Here is a 7500-nt window from a genome sequence, read left to right on the forward strand (position 1 = left end):
GATGAAATAAATTGTGCAGGAAAACAATTGATTTTTTTTTCTTTACGGTGGAAGAGACCAAAAAAAAAAAAAAAAAAACTAAACAAAGACCAACTAAATTCTTGTAGCCACACGGAAACAGCGACAGTCCATTTCATTATATCTTAGCAGAACACACAAGAAAAAAAGAAAAAAAAATCAAAAGATCAATTCACACAAGCAAAAAAATTACTTAAGAAAGACCAACATAATTCTTCTAGCCACACGGAAACAGCGACATTCCATTTCATTGTATCTTAGCAGTACACACAAGAAAAAAAGAAAAAAACTCAAACGATCAATTCACACAAGCAAAAAAATGACTAAAGAAAGACCAACATAATTCCTCTGGCCACACGGAAGCATCGACATTGCATTTCATTTTATCTTCGCAATACAAACAAGAAAAAACAAACTTAAAAGATAATTTCACACAGGCAAAATAGAGAACAACATGCATATTTTAAGGCATGAAATTGCACCTCCCAGCCAAGTCATAATACTGTGCCAAACTAAACACGACGCCAAATATATCGCCACCACCCAAATCAAGTGTATGAGCTGCTCAGGCAATAAGAAGGACAGGTAAACTTGGCAACCACTACAAAGACAAGCACCTCTAAATATATACTGGTAGGAAAGGAAATTAATATAGATAGAATAGTAGGAATAATAGTATAGAATAGTAGTATAGATTGAAGAGTAGGAGATAGAAGGGGGGAGACCAGTGGAAAGACCAAAGAAGACTCGGAGACGGTGCGTGCAGGAAGACATGAGAAGGAAGAACATTATGAAGGAGAGATTGGTCAGTGTTGCCAGACGCCTCCACCCCTCATAACAACTATTTCCAAGGCCAAAAAGGAGATCAATCGGATTTTAATGAGTGTTCTTTTAGGTTCATGGTACAGGAGAAAGGTCACTACCACCGGGGTCATAAAGCTACCCAGTGAAATGAAAGATCAATCGGATTTTAATGAGTGTCCTTTTAGGTTCATGGTACAGGAGAAAGGTCAAACTACCAGTAGGGTCATAAAACTACCCAGTAAAATGAAAGATCAATCGGATTTTAATGAGTGTTCTTTTAGGTTCATGGTACAGGAGAAAGGTCACTACCACCGGGGTCATAAAGCTACCCAGTGAAATGAAAGGAGATCAATCGGATTATAATGAGTGTTCTTTTAGGTTCATGGTACGGGAGAAGGGTCAAACTACCACTGGGGTCATAAAGCTACCCAGTGAAATGACCCAAACTCTTAGGAAAGCCTTGTATATATATGAGCTTGGCACGAACATGTTAAGAAAATGGCCCAATATATGATTATCAAGATTCATGTTTTTCTTCCTTTTACGCGGTTTTGTGACGTATATTTACGGTTCTGATCACAACCTGCAACACACCGAACACCCCCCCAACACAAACACATCTAGCACCTCCTTTCAGATCTGTGTTCATAGCCCGTCCAACCCCATAAAGGAAAATACGGACATTGAACAAAAAAGAGAATCAGAGGAAGAAAAATCGATCTTTGCACGTGTCTATACCGCTGCTAACCCTCATCCTCATCGGTGTGTTTTTTAACGATCGCGATGAGTGTGCAGAACAGGAAACGTGAGGGGAGCAGCTGACCACTTGAGGGAGAACAGTCACGGTAGAGAAGAGCGTGATTGTGGCCTCACGGGTCCGGCTGCCGCCAAAGGTTAGGAGGCTCAAGGCTAGACCAACACCAGCTGAGGATTGATGGCTCGTTAAGGCGCGTGATACAGCAGCCCATAGAGGGTCATAAGACGGGGGATGAGTGTGAATATGAAGGTCGGTGGAAGGCTAGTGTAGATATGGTATGCGATGAATTTTAGTAGTAGAAAGAAGTGGATGAAAAAATAAAGAAAAAGGAAAGGGAAAGATAAGATACAATAGTTTATAGAGGATCATAAGGCGGGGAGATGAGTGTGAATATGAAGGTCGGTGGAAGGCTAGTGTAGATATGGTATGCGATGAATTTTAGTAGTAGAAAGAAGTGGATGAAAAAATAAAGAAAAGGAAAGGGAAAGATAAGATACAATAGTTTATAGAGGATCATAAGGCGGGGAGATGAGTGTGAATATGAAGATCAGTGAAAGGCTAGTGTAGATAGAGAGTATGCGATGAATTTTAGTGGTAGAAAGAAGTGAAGAAAAAATAAAGAAGAAAATGGAAAGAAAAGTTGATAAGAAGTTTACAGAAGATCATAAGGCGGGGAGATGAGTGTGAATATGAAGGTCAGTGAAAGGCTAGTGTAGATCGAGAGTATGCGGTGAATTTTAGTGGTAGAAAGAAACGAAGAAAAAATAAAGCATAAAATGGAAAGAGAAGTTACAATAGTTTATAGAGGATCATAAGGCGGGGAGATGAGTGTGAATATGAAGGTCAGTGAAAGGCTAGTGTAGATCGAGAGTATGCGATGAATTTTAGTCGTAGAAAGAAATGAATGAAAAAATAGAGAAGAAAATGGAAAGAAAAGTTGATAAGAAGTTTACAGAAGATCATAAGGCGGGGAGATGAGTGTGAATATGAAGGTCAGTGAAAGGCTAGTGTAGATCGAGAGTATGCGATGAATTTTAGTGGTAGAAAGAAACGAAAAAAAAATAAAGAATACAATGGAAAGAGAAGTTACAATAGTTTATAGATGATCATAAGGCGGAGAGATAAGAGTGAATATGAAAACTGGTAGAAGACTAAGTGTAGAGTATATACGATGAATTGTGGTAGTAGGAAAAAAGTAGAAAAAGAAAGAAAAAAAAGCAAGTAGAAAGGTTGATGCTGTAGCTTAGCGACGCTTGTTTGGCGAGGAGATGAAAGTAAACATGAAATTAGGTGGAAGGCTTGTGTTTAGTGTGCAATGAAGGTTTAAATGTACGATCAAAGGGAGGTTATGGACCGCACTTGATGGAGGCTTATACGGAGAAAATCGGCTACCTTGAAAACTGGTAAAAGATGAGGGTACGATAGATTATTAAAAGATTAAGATACGATACATTAGTTAAAGATGAGATACGATAGATTAGTAAAAGAGTTAGATATAATAGATTAGTAAACGATTAAGATACGATAGATTAGTTAAAGATTAAGATACGATAGATTAGTAAAAGATTAAGATACGATAGATTAGTTAAAGATTCAGATACGATAGATTAGTAAAAGATTAAGATACGATAGAATAGTAAAAGATTAAGATACGATAGATTATTAAAAGATTAAGATACGATAGATTAGTAATAGATTAAGATACGATAGATTAGTAATAGATTAAGATACGATAGATTAGTAATAGATTAAGATACGATAGATTAGTAAAAGATTAAGATACGATAGATTAGTAAAAGATTAAGATACGATAGATTAGTTAAAGATTAAGATACGATATACTAGTTAAATATTTAGATACGATAGAATGTTATGATAATTATTTAAAAGACATGGAAACGTTAAAAAGGAAAGACTTGACTCAGCATTCGATGGAGTCTTATATCTTAATCCATTACGTGACATCTGAACTTTTTTTTTATAGGAACAATGATTAGTGTTTTTTTTTTTTTTTTTTTTTTTTGTTGTTGTTGCCTTTGAGCTGCTTCCTTTACTGCAAAAAATAGGCGAAAATAAACTTGAATATTGGTAAAAGGTTAAGATACAAAATTTAATAGAATGTTAGGAGGATTTGAAATAGAGAAATACACGTTAAAGAAGAAAGTTTGATACAGCTTTTGATAAACCTTCTCAACAAAAACATGTGTAACTGGAAAGTATTGAACGACTCGCGTTTGTAACCTTTTGAAAGATTATCAGAACGGTAAATACGCGTCAAAAAACACGTAAAGAGGAGAAGAAAACATAAATAGCTACAAGGAAACAGTGACTCAAAAGAACACAAATCTGAAAGGAGGCGCTAGACGTGTTTGTGTTGAGTGTGTGTTCGGTGTGTTGCAGGTTTGTCATCAGAACCGTAAATATATGTCACAAAACAGCGTAAAAGAAAAAAAAACATGAATAGCTTTAAGGAAACACTGACACAATAGAACACGAATCTGAAAGGAGGTTCGAGATGTGTTTGTGTTGTCCCGTGTGTTGCAGTGTTGCGAGAGCGTGAAATGCGAGTCAAAAGAAAACGTCGAAGAAGGGAGGAAGGATTGTTAAAGAAATAGAGGTGAGGACGTGGAATTGAAGACGATTCCCTTAGTGTTTACTCAAGGCGAAAATCGACACCTGACTCCTACGCCATCTTGAGAGAGAGAGAGAGAGAGAGAGAGAGAGAGAGAGAGAGAGAGAGAGAGAGAGAGAGAGAGAGAAGTACTGTGAAATGCAATATAGATGTGATAAATAATCGAAAGGAAAGGGCGAGAGAGAGAGAGAGAGAGAGAGAGAGAGAGAGAGAGAGAGAGAGAGAGAGAGAGAGAGAGAGAGAGAGAGAGAGAGAGATCCATTATCTCTCCCTTGCACATCACAATAATAACAATATTATATCTTGACGCTTCCCGACATATTTATTTTCCCGATAATTCTTACTCTCGATATTACATTTACAAGATGCGACAGAGAGGGAGATTTTAGTAGTAGTAGTAGTAGTAGTAGTAGTAGTAGTGGTGGTGGTGGTGGTGGTGGTGTTCGTGTTGAAAGTAATGCGATGATATGAATTTAGTAGAATGATCAACTCTCTCTCTCTCTCTCTCTCTCTCTCTCTCTCTCTCTCTCTCTCTCTCTCTCTCTCAGACTGACAGGTAAACAAAAACACGCCCAGGTGTCCTTCGCACGATCCTTCACCTGGAAAATGTTCTGTTTGCTTCGGAAAAACTGTCAACGCCGTATTCTGAGGATTATTCTCTCTCCTCCTCCTCCTCCTCCTCCTCCTCGTCCTCTTCCTCCTCCTTGTCTTCTTTTTTTTTTCGCTTTACTCTTTGATCATTTACATTTTTCCTCTTTTCTTTGCTTCTCTTTTCTCTTTCCAAATTTTCTTATGTCTTCTTCTTCATGCTTCATCTTCTTCATTCCCCTTTTCTTTTTTCTTTTATTTCTCACATTTTTCTTTTTTCATTTATTCCTTTTCTTTTTTTCCTAATTTTCTATTCTGTTTTCGTCTTCTTCGTCATTTTCTTCTTTTTTTATCCCTGTCCTTGCTCTTCATTTTCTTGTTTTTCTTGTTCTCATCCAGGCTTTTGTTTTTCTTGATCTTGTTCTTTTGCCTCCTACTCCTTTTCCTCCATTTCCTCCTCCTATTTTCCTTCCCTCCTCCTCATCCGTCCTCTCCACCACCTCCAGAATTCAATCTAAACCAGTCACCCTCTTTAAATAAATTTGAATGGTTACCCAACGGAGTCACGTAATAAGGAACATGGGAACCACTCACCCGTTTTCTTCCATACGTGAGGGCACAAAAGAAAACGCTGAATGATGCATAGTTTGAGATGGGGCACTTAGGTAAAGAGATAGATCCTTTGAATTCAATGTTATTTCTTTCCTTTCTTCTTTTTTCGTGAATGATTTGAATTAATTTCCCGGCCTTTTATTTTAATTGGATAGTTAAGCCTCGTATTAATTCTGGGTAGAGTTGTAATGTTTTTTGGGGGAGGGAAATTTTACTGTTTTTCCAAGGATCCTTTTTATTTTCTTCTTTTCCTTAATTTCTTCTTCTTCTCCGTCTTCTTTTTCTTCTTCTCCTCTTCATTTTCATCATTATCTTCTTCCTCTTCTTCATCTTCATCATCATCTTCTTCTTCTTCATCTTCTTCTTCATCTTCATCATCTTCTTGAACTTTTCCTTTTTTCCTCTTTTTCTATTTTTCAAAGGTATATTTCTCTTACTAGTTTCAATTCCTCTTTTTATTTGTCTCTTTTCCTTTTTACTTTTATTCCTAGACTGGGAGGATCAGTTGGCTTTGAAGAGAGAGAGAGAGAGAGAGAGAGAGAGAGAGAGAGAGAGAGAGAGAGAGAGAGAGAGAGAGAGAGAGAGAGAGAGAATAACGGAAAATCCATTCTCGTTGACTACAAGCTACACCGTTTTTCCATCCGTCCCTCTTGTGATATTGAAATGAGAGACAAAGGGATGTAGATAGATAGGTAGATAGATAGATAGGAGAGAGAGAGAGAGAGAGAGAGAGAGAGAGAGAGAGAGAGAGAGAGAGAGAGAGAGAGAGAGATTGAACGGAACAAAACAATAATCACTATATATTGAGGTCCACACACACACACACACGCACACACGTCGCCGCCTGTTGGTGCACGCGTGACCCCCAACATTGGTATGCTAATAGACGTGAGTGATGGAAGATAATTAATTATTCATCATTTCATTAGTTTACTCGTTAATTTCATCCCGGAGTTCGTTTTCTTTTCGTTTTTTTTCCGGTTTTTTTTTTTGGGGGGGGGGGCTATTATATACTCGTTAGGTTTTCTCCCCCTCTTTTTGTTGTGGTAATTCTGGACTTGTTTAATTTGCAGTGTTTTTCTTTGTCTTATGTTTTTTTTTTTTTTAAGTTTTTCTGATATGAAGTGATAATGGAAGTACTGTTTTATGCATTCTTTTTATTGTTACGGTTATTTAGTGTGTTATTGTTATTGTTTTCGTTGTTCTTTTTCTTCCTACTCTTTTGTGTATTTTCTTTTCTTCTTCTTCTTCTTCTTCTTCTTCTTCTTCTTCTTCTTCTTCTTCTTATTATTATTATTGGTGTTGGTGTTTGGTGATGTTGGTTTTGTTTATCATTATTGTTGTTATTATTAGTACGAATTCCAGCATGCTTGTAATAATTCTAGTGGCGTTTATTATTAGAGAATGTGGAATACTACGCAGTCTCTCTCTCTCTCTCTCTCTCTCTCTCTCTCTCTCTCTCTCTCTCTCTCTCAGGCTAAGCGCTATAAAGGGAAAATAAAGCGAGAAGTGTTTGTTCCTATTTGCTCATCTCTCGCCGCCCTTAATTAGTGCTCGAGTACCTATTTAGAGAGAGAGAGAGAGAGAGAGAGAGAGAGAGGGGGGGGGGGGAGTGAGAGTGAGAGATAGACAGAATTTGCACGTTTTAAAGTTAACACACACACACACACACACACACACACACACACACACACACACACACACACTCACCTTTGACCTTTTGCATTTCACATCTCGAAGGGAAAAAAAAAATAATACGAGAGCATGGAGAGAAAAGATAGGCCTCCTCCTCCTCTTCGTCCTCCTCCTCCTCCTCCTCCTCCTCCTCCTCCTCTTTCAACTTTCTACGTTTCCTCGCGAAGTTTTCTTTTACTACTCTTGCATATATTTTCCATGAGAGAGAGAGAGAGAGAGAGAGAGAGAGAGAGAGAGAGAGAGAGAGAGAGAGAGAGAGAGAGAGAGAGAGAGACTGACTGACATATATATGGGATGGGAAGGATAACATATTTTTTTTTTCCTGTATACATATTAGAAAAGAAACATCAGTGGAAATACATAAATAAAGGCGAGCGTGAAAGGGCGACGGGAA

This window comes from Eriocheir sinensis, chromosome 53 (assembly GCF_024679095.1).
Source record: "Eriocheir sinensis breed Jianghai 21 chromosome 53, ASM2467909v1, whole genome shotgun sequence".
In the NCBI taxonomy this organism is placed as follows: Eukaryota; Metazoa; Arthropoda; class Malacostraca; order Decapoda; family Varunidae; genus Eriocheir; species Eriocheir sinensis.